The 12,514-nt window shown below is 42.6% G+C and overlaps 1 long non-coding RNA gene across 3 annotated transcripts in view; it reads right to left on the bottom strand.

Moving 5' to 3' along the window:
* Positions 1 to 5: 5 nt before the first annotated feature.
* The window catches only part of LOC115075177, a 28,932-nt gene continuing 16,423 nt past the window's right edge, over positions 6 to 12,514 (bottom strand). For all 3 annotated transcript variants that reach the window (XR_003852456.1, XR_003852455.1, XR_003852457.1), the window contains exons 2-3: positions 1,520 to 1,592; positions 6 to 312 (exon numbers count right to left, since the gene is read on the bottom strand). This is a non-coding gene — a long non-coding RNA (uncharacterized LOC115075177). The remainder of the gene's footprint in view (positions 313 to 1,519; positions 1,593 to 12,514) is intronic.

Genomic DNA, 12,514 nt, shown 5'->3' with positions numbered 1-12,514 from the left:
AATTTGAAAGAACCACAATTTTTATGGATTTTTAAAGATTTTTATCAAAGGAATTTTCTCTTTTTATGTATTTTTTTCTGCATTTTCAGGATTTTGTAAATTTTTTTTCAATATTTTAGAAGAGTCCAAAAATTCCATCACACTGTCAACGGTCCAGGGATTTCTTTAACCAATAATAGTTCCTTTAAATAGTCACATGTAAACTCTGCGATAACCTCAGAAGTCTTCAACTGAGGGGATCTGGAGATACTCCAGAAGGTCATCTCAATTCAGCATACCTCTGGATTAGAATACCAGTCACCAATCGTGTACCTGCAAGAAAAACCAGACAGGAGAAACAAAGGCTATTCTTTGCCTATTCAGGAGTAATTTAATTTAATTAATTTATATTCTGCTTTTTGGCACCTTAAAACAGGTTATATTCAGATATTATAGGTATTTCCCTAAACCCAGAGGGCTTATACACTAAGAGATTAATTTTCAAAAGATGCAAGCGTAAAAAGTAGCAAGTGAGTGCGTAAAATGGCGTATACACAAGTATATAGTATTTCAAAAATGACGACAAACGCGAGTACATCTGGGACCATGAGTAAACTTGCACGTGTAAAAAGGGGTGGATCAGGGGCTTTCTGTGGAAGGGCGTACGTCTTTTACTTGCAATACTGGTGTAAGTGATAGTAAATATCATAAAAGTGAAATAATGCCTGGGTAGGGGAATCTGGATGAAATGGGTGGATTTCAGACTGAAGTGCCAGTAGGGTCTTCTTGAGCTGCAGATGGACCTGGCGAGCTGCTAGATTAATTGGTAAAACTAGTAATTTCATTGCCCGCGCATTTTATTAAATCCCCTGACTTACATGTGTAGAAGCCAATTTACGAGGGGGGGAGGGGTAAATGTTTCTGAATAACATGAGTAAAATCTATTCATGTATCCCTTTAAAATTCAAGGTTCAAATACGCCTACTTATCCGACTAAATTCCTACTTATCTGGCTAAGTAGTGTCTTGCCACTTCATTGGACAAATTTGAATTTATCCGGATAGATAGTTTTTTTTCCCACTTTTTCAGCTGTCTCACATACTTGGAAGAGTCCAAAAAGTGCTAATTAGATGGACAAGCAGCACTTTTTAGCGTCATTTAGCCACTTCTCTGGCTAAGTGACGCTAATTAAGCTGTGTAAATCGGAACTTATATGGATAAGTGCCACTACTTTTTTGGATAAGTCTGAAGTTGCGTGACTCATGGTTTTTACGTATGCAAGCATGTGTGTGTGGGTGCACAAACGTACTCGTATTTTATAACCTGCACATATTATTTGTGTGCAGCTTGTAAAATATAGCAGTAAATTATTGTGTGCCCATAAACATGCAAACCTGGGCGCAGGTGAGCAGTTTTGAAAGCTATCCTCTCTGTTTGTCCCAGAAGCAGTGGAAGGTAAAGCGACTTACCCAAGATCACAAGGGCTTCCCTGGTTCATAGCCCGCTGCTGTAAACACTAAGCTGCTACTCTTCCACTTACCTGTATGGATGAGGCTTCTCAACATCAGCTGCTCCAGGCAAGACCGAGTACATCTTAGGAGGCTCTCCCATCCCTGGGGTTACAATAACAGCATAGTTTTAGATGCTTAGTTCCCACCTCCATATTGCCATCTAACTCCTCATGGTATCCTGGATCGTAGGGTGATCCCTGGGGTATCAGTACAGTCCTCATTGGAATTTCAAACTCCTAAGAGGGACATGTAAATAAGGATTTCTCTATCTAGAACATTGTTTGTAATCTGCAATGTCATAATACATGCAATGTAAGAGCTAATAATGCATGTTTTTACTATACGACCTAGGGAATAGGACGACCATGCAGCCAAATTTTTATTTAAGCCTTTTTTTTAAAAGGAAAGATTAGATATACATCTGTCTGTGATGGTTTTGGTGCACTGACTCTCAGCCGGCAGATTGACTAGATGACTCCTCGTTTGTGATTCCTAGGATTCTGTGCATTATGATGTGTCTGTATGATTAGGGATTACGATTGTATTTACTTCCCCCTGTGATATGGAACACTCTCTATCACGTTTGGCGCCACGAGAAGGACGAAGCCTGGTGGTACAGGCAGGTTCCGAAATAGCTGCTTCTTGACTCTGGACTACTTTTTGACTGTTAAACTTGCTGGGGAGAGAAAGCCATCTTTGTGTCCGATCAGAACTAAGGGAGGCAGAGCTTTTGATCCGGTGCAGCATGACGTGGTCTAAACTGCCACTGAAAGGGTTGCACCCGAAAGGGAACTGATCAGCGGATGTGGAAGGAGTGGCCACACAAAGCTGCCTGTGGCTGTCGGTGATCATTTTTTTAAAAAAGTGGGACCAAATTTTTCGTTTAGGTTTCTTAATTTGAAAGTGATTAAGAGAGGGAAAGCAGCTTACAGAACACCCTCATTGCCAAGGAGCGAGGATGAATAAAATAAGAGATTGGAAAAAGGCAGGTAAAAACTTGATAAGGCAATCTCAAATACTAAGTGAAATTAAAGAGGCAGAGGAAAAGAAAAAAAAAATGCACAAAGGCAAATTTTTAAATACGTGTGAGATATAAACCTGCCATTTGGGTTTGTGAGGTCATGGCAAAAGATTTGTGTGGGAAACTTAATAGGTGAGGTGGCTGTGACTGAGTCTGTGAGTCTAAATGAACGTTGCCTGGTTTTTTCCCCCCAAAAATGATGTTTAAAAACACATCCAGGAAACACACAGTGATTTGTACAAAACTTTCACACCAATGCACGACAGAACCTTTCATGGTGGAAAAATATTGATAGGGTTATTATGTATGTCTATGTTGATTTTATTTTAGGCGATGTTAGAAATGTTTAAATGGTGCTGGCAGTGGTCCCTAAAGTCCATCTTCCAATTTTATTTGAACCACTTAACCTCTACCTATAATATATCCCCTCAGTAGTAGAGGGGATATAATAATAATTATAATAATAATAAGTTGGTGAGAGTTGCAGGAGTGTGGGCCTTCTTGTTTTCTCTGATTTTGCTTCCAGCTGTTTGCTTTTGTGTTTTTCTGTCTGGTTGCCGGTGGAGGCAACACATTTTTCCAAGGAGGCAGTAAATCTAAACCTTTTCGCCAGCTTTATTTTGCAAAAGACCCCGGGAGGAATCATGGGGACACTACGAGCCTCCCGTGTGGACATCTCATCATTTATCCTAACGTCTGACTTGGAGGAAGTGACTGATTTCTTGCTTATGTATTATGCTGGAATTTTGCCAGGGATGGAAGTCCTATTTCTAAAGAATTTATTTTGCTGCTGAAGTGTTTTATTTTATTTGCCACTGGTTGCCTGTCTGTCACTTTTGCTGTGGAAGCCTGTGTTGATGAACTCGCTAAAGACCCCTGATTTTTGGGTTACATATACTTGGCACCATTGGAACCACCAACCCAAGGTGCAGACTGAATCCTTTTTCTCAGTGTTCAGGTTCTCCTGGGGTGTGGGCCATGAAGAAGGCTTTCATTTAGGAGAATGTCTGTTCATGCCCCAGAGGGGAGAGTGTTTCCCTGTCCGCTGGGGAGATTCACTGAGGAATATCCTGAGCCTGTTCCATTACACCAACTGCTCAACCATTTTTCAGAACCCACTGACCAGTGGTTTTATTTTATTGTGTCCGTAAGCTAGGGTTACACTTACTGTATACCGTGTTTTTTTTAACATTTATTTGTGGTTTTGGGGTGGAGACTGATCTGCAATATTTAGCTCGCAAGGGAGATAACTGGTTTCTCTGCATTGGTAGCAGAGGTTGAATTTGGGTTCCTTGTGAGGGATTTATATGTTTATATGCTCATTGTATGTTTGCTGTATTGTTTGCTGTCAGTTATGTTGTAAAAACATGCTCAGGGCATTTCTTTTTAGGAAGGCAGGATGCAAATATGAAACAGAATAGAATAAAATCGGAATGTGCTCGTAAAATTATTTGGTCTCGTTGTTCTAATTTGTTTTTCATTTTGTTTGATGTTTATTTTGGTTCAGTTCATTTTAATAAAATGCAATGAACATCAAAGTTGATAAAAAAAGAAAACAAAAACAAAAAAACATAAAAGGAAAAGAAAGGCGAGAAAGAATCCCAGAGGGGCAGGTGTGGAAGTCACCTCCCAAAAATATAACTGAGGCAATATTCTTGAGAAAATCCAACTCTCTCCTGGGGCAAAGATGATGGCCAGAGTTCTCCAGATGAAAAAACAAATCTTACACACAAGGCCGGATTTTAAGATGTATGTGCGGGTGTACATTTGTGCGCGCAACCCGGCGCGCACAAATGCACGCCTGATTTTATAACATGCATGCGCAGCTGCGCGCATGTTATAAAATTCGGGGTTGGCGTGCGCAAGGGGGTGCACACTAGTGTGCGCGCCGAGTCCTAGGGGAGCCCCGATGGCTTTCACCGTTCCCTCCGAGGCCGCTCCGAAATTGGAGCGGCCTCGAAGGGAACTTTCCTTCCGCCCCCCCCCCCCACCTTCTCCTACCTAATCCGCCCCCCAGCCCCAACTAAATCCCCTTAACCTTTATTTTATAAGTTGCGCCTGCCTCTGGGCAGGTGTAGGTTGCACATGCCAGCTGATGGCCGGCCCGCGATCCCAGGCACAGTGCCAAATGGCTACTGTGCCTGGAGGCTCTGGCCCCGCCCACACCTCGCCCTTTCCCCGCCCCTTTTTTCAAGCCCCGGGACTTACACGCGTCCTGAGGCTTTATGCGTGCCACCGGGCCTTTTGAAAATAGGCCCGGCGCGCACAGGGCTTTGAAAATCTGCCCCACAGTGCTCCTTTCCAGATGTTCCAAGGAATTTTGGCTGAGGAGTCCCTTGCAGCATAGCTGGGAAAACCTCCTCTCGTCCCCACTCTGCTGACGGTTTCACTTCCTCCCTCACCCTCACAAAAACGGCTTGAAACAGATTCTGTCCACAACAGAAGTCTTCAGTGACCATACACCGGATGTAAGACAGAACAGCAAGTCTTCTCTCTGACTATCCTGGATAGCCAGGGGGGTAAGGCCTAGTCTGTCAGGGAAAGGGAAACCAACCCAGGTCCTGCTTCACCTGTTAACTCAAAATGCTGCACCAAACTCTACTGCAGCCTACAACTGCAACCAGTGGGGTTTGTTTCACCCCTACACTCTCCAACCCAGGTCAGTCTCTAGGGCCAACTAGTGGAGATCCCAAAGGGTCTTCTGAATATCCAGATAAAGTTATCCAGATAACTTACCTGCTCAGTGCTTTTTGAATCTGCACCTCTGAAAGTCAAGGTTGTCTCTAAAGTTGGGTTTCTTGCAAGAAGTATAAGCAGCTGGCTAATGGCCAGCATTTGATGAAAGGCGTGGTTTTGCTGAGAAGCACTCTCGAGTCACAGTGTGTGAACGTTAAAGCATAAAGTAGGAAGAGAAAGAGGCACACAAATGTGCTTTGATCTCTCTAGTAGTGAAACTTAAGACAAATGCCCATATCTGTATGCCTGATACTAGATCATAAAACCACCTTGAAAATATTGACAAGAATATAAAATACTTAGATGAGTAACATTTGTGGCATATAGCAAACAGAGCTTGATGACAAAGAAAAGCCACAATGAATGGGTGATTGCGCTTGAATTGGATGACATAATTGGTAATCGAGGAGGGAAAACAAAGAAGAGCGTTTTTGAAATGCTAGGCAGGATGGAAGGCGCTGGCATCTTAGAGCAGCAGCATAGAAGGGACACGAGTCTGGAGATCGCTCTCTTAGCAGGAATCAGTTCAGATTTAGAAAAAAAACCCACAGATAGAATCCTCGAGTCTTTAATTGCGGACGAGAAATCCTCATCTTCCTCCCGGGCTGCATTATAAGAGAACCTCAACCCTTATGGAAAGCTCCCGATACTGCGCCGCCAAAGGCAAATGACAAAAAAAACAGCAGAACAAAGGGGAAGCAGCAGCACATCTACAGGTAACTCTTGTAACCCTGTTTCCCCTGACACGGGTCCATGTATCCCACAAGTTAGGCATCTGCTGCCATGATGCCCTCGCATTAATCTCTGGAAGAGGGCTCTACTGTCCGGGCCTGCATTTAGAGCTTTGCCAGGAAACATTTCCTTCACATTATTAACCCTCCGTTAGGGTTACAATCTCACCCGGGGCCAACCTTGATCCGGCCCTGGTTTCGCCCCCACGGAATGCGCAACAAATAGCAACAAAACAAAGACAGAAAATCCAGAACTGGAGGCGTCACAGCACCTGCACTGCTTCTCCGACAAGCTCCTTCCACTCCCACAAACCTGGCAGATAAAGACATTTGTTTGAAAACGATGGCGGCTCATGTTTTTTGCAGTGGTGTGACCATAGCATCAAAACTAAATTAAAAGGGCACTTCTCTGCGGTGGAAGCGGCAATTGCATGCAGATGTGCGCACGGTCAGGCTATTTTATAACCTGCGTATATATGTGTGTATGTTATAAAATGGTCGCAGGCTGGCGAACGTGCACACATGAGCGCCTGCATGCCAGTTTAAAAGTTACCGCCTAAGCTTAGTAAGTCGCACATGTAAAGCTAATAAGGCAAAATATTTTTTTACTCAATGTATAATTAACATCTGGAATTCGTTGCCAGAGGATATGGTGAAATCTGTCAGTGTAGCTGGGTTTAAAAAAGGTTTGGACAAGTTCCTAGAGAAAAAATCCTGGTCAGATCATCTGACATGACTTTGCTGAGACCTAATGGAACACGCCGCTACAGATAAGATTTAAATTTTTAATTATCCCCCTGAAGCAGTCCAGCAAAAAAACATTCAGCTGATATGGGGGCATTTATTCTCTTGTTTGTTCTAAATACTTTTGGGACATTGTTTTCTTGCTTTTCTCAATTATTTTTGTTATAGCACTCATAATGCACTACAAAAGATTCTTAAAAAGGGGGGAATGATAGATTAGACCGGGTGGTGGATGTGTGATCCGTGCGCTGTCTGGCTTGCTGACACCTTGGACAGTATTACAGCATTTGCGTGTCTATAGTATTTACGTTTTTGACTTTTGATCCTCTGTCTGTATTTATTTAATTACTTGGTTGAGACAGTGATATCATCCTTTGCTTTCAGGGCAAAGTCCATAAACAATTATTAAGAATGACTTGGGGGAATCCACTTCTTATCCCTGGGATAAGCAGCTTGGACTCTCTCGACCCCTTGGGATCCTGCCAGGTACTTGTGACCTGGCTTGGCCACCTTTGGAAACAGGATGCTGGGCTTGATGGACCTTTGGTCTGACCCAGTATGGCACATTATATGTTCTTATGTAGCTGCCGGGGAGAAAGTGTTTTTTCCAGGTCGGAGGAGCGAAAGTATTGTACGGAGATTGGATTTTCAGATCTCCGTGCATACTCTTCCCCGCAGATCTGGCCCCCACAAACAACATGTACTTTTCTGCCCATGGGTCTTGCTGGTCAGATTTGGGGAGCTTGCAGGCCTGCGAACTCCATCAGGAAACCAAAAATCATCTCCAAGGAGACCAGAGGCATAAAAAAAGATAACAGAGAAGGATGATGGAGTGGTCCAGGGTGGGAGGTAAAAGGACAGCTGGTACTCGGAGGTGAAAGAAAAGGATAGAAGGAAAGCAATCAAACAGTGCTTCTCCCACCACGGACCTATCGCCCCACCAGCTGCCACTCTTCAATGAAATCGAGTGATTTGAGCTACTGGAACCTAATTTGACATCTTCAGCTACAAACCCTGATGACACAGTTATGCACAGTTTTAAGTTGTGCATGGACAACAGGACCCAGAGTCCCCCATCGTAGCTCAAGATTTTGCGGTTCATCTCCCCCCTACAGCTGCTCAGTTCAGATCTATTTTAATTAAACCAACTGCTCTTACGGCAGGGGGAAACATTGGATGGATGCCTCCAGAGGAGAAAAGGCAAGCCTAAAATAACTTTTGAGGCACAGATGGCACCAGAGGAAGATGTTGCCTGCAAGTTGACACCAGGGCGGTATCATTTGGAACAACAAATAAAGCAGAGACTTTTCTGGGCGCCTAATATATTGTATTGGGGGCCTTTGTATTGGGGACAAATTTAGATCACACAGAAAGTCAGAAAGGGTTCCCATGAGGACGCCACAGGTTTACTGCTCATGTCCCCAGTGGTATCATATTACTGGGTTACTACCATGCAATCTAATAATAAAATTGGAACTTGTGCTTATCAACATGGGCAAATGCCTCGACGTACATAATTAATACCTAAAATCAATTTTCATTTTGTGAGTTAAGACGTGGATAATCTCAAATGTTCCTAAGGTGCAAAACTTTGCAAATTAGCGTTGGAGGACCTAGCTGGGCTTTCCTCTCACAGTGACTGGGTCCGAGTGTCCACGATATTATTCTTCCCAGTTATCTACCCCTAGGAATGTGTAGTGAGGGGCTCGTACCACTTCTCCAAAACCCCATCTTTCTGTCATATAACACATTCATACTGGGAGGCTGAGGCCTGGGGTAAGGCTAGAATGAATTCATTATATTATTTACAGATCCAGGTAGGATGCAAAGAATAATAAGCAGCATTCCCTTTAAACTGACAATTCCTGACAATTCAGTGACACTTTCTTTCCGTGTACATCAATTAGCAGCACGCTTTCTTTGAAAAGAAAGGCTCTTTAATTTTATGGGCGTACTTTTGGAAATATCTGCCATGACAGCAGTTCATGCATGGAAACTTCACAGGTAAACACTTTTTAATTAATTTATTTGTTTGTTTGTTTTGGCATTTTATATACCGTTGATCCAAAAGAAGATCACACAGTTTACAAAATCAGCATTCATATTCTGGGGCAACATTTATAAACTAGGTCAACATTCATATTCTAGGTTAACACATCAACATCAAGTACATGTTAACTTGGATGATAGTAGTTGAAATCCACAATTTTCATTTCATTAAATCAGTAAGTTCTCATGTTACACTTTACATCGTTCAATACTCATTGCTCATTCTACTAACAATATCTATGTTTTTTGGTTTTTTTTTACAGTGAGGTTTTTGGCATATTGATATTTTTAGTTAAATCATATGCATTTCTAAAGAGCCATGTTTTCAGTTCATGCTTGAAACTGTTATCAGACGTAGCATCTCTGGTAGAGAATTCCACAACTTGGGGCCTGCTATGGAAAACCTTCAGTCTCTTATTAGTGTTAGATGTGTACTCCGCGTTGTAGGCACATTTAGAAGTCCTTTGTTTAGCGATCTTAGGGCTCACTGCGGTGTTGTTGGTATTAGTTTAATAATAATCTATGGGTGTTGATTTTTTTCAAACAATTAATTTACCTGCATAAAATTGTTTTCTAGCTGGGTAAATGGCCATGTTGGAAAATCAACAGGGAAATGTTCAGAGCTCTTTACACAGGTAAATCGACCTCCTCGGAGCAGCTGAGAAGCACATGTGGGGTGTATGGCACACACTTTCAGCTGCGTTATAAAGGGGACGTTCCTCTGGGCAAAAAGAAAAGTTGCTGAGGGAATTTTCTGATCAAACAAGATCTCCTTGCCCTAGACTCCGTAGCATTGTCAGAATTATCAAGAAGGCTGCTCACCCTGCAAAAATATTGCTAACAGTAATTTTGTTATGGGTTTGACCGTTGCTTGGTTTTGATTGTAAGTATTACTGCCCTTAACGTGAAGCTTGGGGGTAACCTGCACGAAGCAGCAGTTACTACCGTAAGAAGCTTGCTGGGCAGACTGGATGGACCATTTGGTCTTTCTCTGCCGTCATTTCCATGTTACTATGTTGATAAGGGCATGTCTCTCTTTCTACTCACCATTGGGACTGCCGTTTAGTCATATCTGAAGCAATAAACCGGATGCTGTTGCAGACAGATTTGATCACGTCCATCGTTTTGCAGACAGAATGAAGGCTAGAAGGTTGGACAAGAGTCAAAGGCTTCTATGCTAACAGCATATACCTGGTGTTTATTTCAATCCTGCCACCCCCCCACAGCTTGTGCTTCCCGTATCATCGGTTGGAGTCCAAGTATGACTTATCTGGAAAGAACAAGTTCCCTGAAAGGATGAAAGAACAGAAATATTTCACAGCACTTAACTCCTTTTCATTTAGGCAATTGTGCCTGTCTCTTGCTTGTCTTTTTTCATCTGGTTTTTATATCTGCAAATCAAGGCAATTACTGCATCAGCCAGAAGCAGGGATATTTTTGGGCACGATTAACCAAGCTGACATCACCAAGGTTTGTTTGTTCATGCAAATGGCAAACAGTGAGATGTCTTGGGGATTTAACAAACTCAGGGCCTGATTCACTGGAAGGTCTGTATTGAATAAGCTAAGCGGGTGGGATTGTTTGCCACTGCCAGGTCACTTTATTTGGATATGCAGCAGGACATAAGCAGATGTGCATCCCACCGAATATTCCCAGCTCAAGGCAGAGTTACCCCGAAAAAAAACTATGGATAGTCCCCCGGCACACTCACACTTACCCTGACAACTTTATCCAGATAGCGCCAAATATCGGCACAAATCCCATTAAAGTTAAGCTCTCTCCCCGCACACCTCATCACCACCTCCTTTTTTTTTATCTGGCTTAATGTTTTACAGATGAGTTACCCCGACAAAATTCAAAACAGTCAGTGGGGAGAAAGTTTTGAAACCAAAGATTTGTCCAGGTAACTCCCAGAGTCACCTGGACAAATATTTTCAATATGGGCCTCTAACCCTTTTTTTCCCCATTCTGTGTTTTTGGGGGAAAAACCAGGCAGCCTAACTTTCAAACATTTCTGCACGGCTCCATACACACGCGTGTAGGAATTGTTCTATACTTTAGAACCTGCATGGACTCATCTGTACAGGTTTTAAAATACGTGTATCTCGCCCCCTAAAATACGCATAATAATTTGCGCATACACAGGAACGGTAGTATGTGTAACCTTTTTCACATGCATGCATGCACTTCCGGTTATGTTGGGGTAGACTCATTCGTTTACTGTGTTCATCCTCATCAGCTCCTCCTGGAATGTCTTACAGGTGTCACATATAGTCTGACAAGTGTCACATATAGGCTCTCACAGGCACACACACACACAGAATGTATCTGTGAGGAGGAAGGAGCCTGTGTATGGTGAGAGAGAGAATGCATGAATGTGTCATTGTGCGTATGTGTGAGAGGGAAGATAAAATTTGTTTCTGTTCTACCTCCCCCAATTCACAATGATGTCAGGGTGACTGGAAATCAGATCCCAGGTACGGAGAGCAGATTTTAAAATCCTTATTAGTTTTAATTATTGGGTGTAATTTGATGTTTCTGCTCTTTTGAAATATTTAATTTTTTTTTTTTGGGGGGGGGGGGAATAGAACATTTTTAAATCATTTGAATTTTTATTCATCAGATGTTTTGAATTATTTTATTGGTGTTTGGGAAATTTTGGATATTCTATTCATTAACTGGTTTGAAATATTTATTTATTTTTTTTATGGATGTGATTTTACTATTCTAATTGATGTTTTATATTTCTTGATTTCATTATTTAATGTTTTATGAAGAATGGTACTGTTTCTGTTTTTCCATTGTTGCTCTGCATACAGAGGCTGGCTTGGTGTAGGTTCCAGTTCAGTTCTTCTCAGCACATTTCTGTTGATACTTTCTGATCTCTTCATTCTGTATTTGGCCAGAGTCTCTCTGTGTTCTGCATATGTGACCGAGGTGAAGTGGGGGGGGGGGTGACAGTTTTTAAAAGTATAGATTGCAGGAGGGAGCTGGGCTTTATTTGCTGGGCCAGGACAGAGACTGAATGAATCATGTGTGTGTGTCGGGGGGGGGGGGGGGGGGCACAGTAATTGTTCGCACAGGGCAGCAAAAAACCTAGCACCAGTCCTGGCCAAGTTCAATAGCAAAGCAGCATTGTCTGAATCATCAAGAAGGCTGCTCACTCTGTAAAAATGTTGCTAGCAGTTTTGTTGACAGTTGTTTGGTTTTGATAATATTACTACTCTTGACTTAAGGCTTGGGGGTAACCTGCACAGAGCGGCAGTTACTAACATAAGAAATTTGCTGGGGCAGACTGGATGGAACATTTGGTCTTTTTCTGCCGTCACTGCTATGTTATTGTGTAAAACAGCTTCCCCCTTCCCCTGCCCTATTTCACGCCAGGCGCATGGCCAGGCTGGCCTTCCTGGTGGTGGTGGTGGTAGAAATGGGGTCATGTCTGCTCCCTGCCCGGGGAGCCTGGAGGAACATCCACACCATCCAGCCCGCGGAAGGAGTTCAAGCATGGCCTCTCCTACCCCCCAGGACGTAAGCTGTCCAGTTTTCTCATTTATCAATAGTGTGCTATCATCTTCACTATTTATCTGACATCTTCCCACAACAATTTAAAATTACAACTATAAAATAAACATCACAATAAAAATAGTCAACACATAATGACCGGGAGTGAAATGGGAACATGCCTAAGAGCATTCTGGCGCTCAGTTTACACACACAGTCTCATCATTAAAACTATAATGAAG

Source organism: Rhinatrema bivittatum, chromosome 13, assembly GCF_901001135.1.
Source record: "Rhinatrema bivittatum chromosome 13, aRhiBiv1.1, whole genome shotgun sequence".
Lineage (NCBI taxonomy): Eukaryota > Metazoa > Chordata > Amphibia > Gymnophiona > Rhinatrematidae > Rhinatrema > Rhinatrema bivittatum.
Note: the sequence above shows the minus strand (reverse complement) of the source record. Positions and strands in the feature narration are given on the sequence as shown.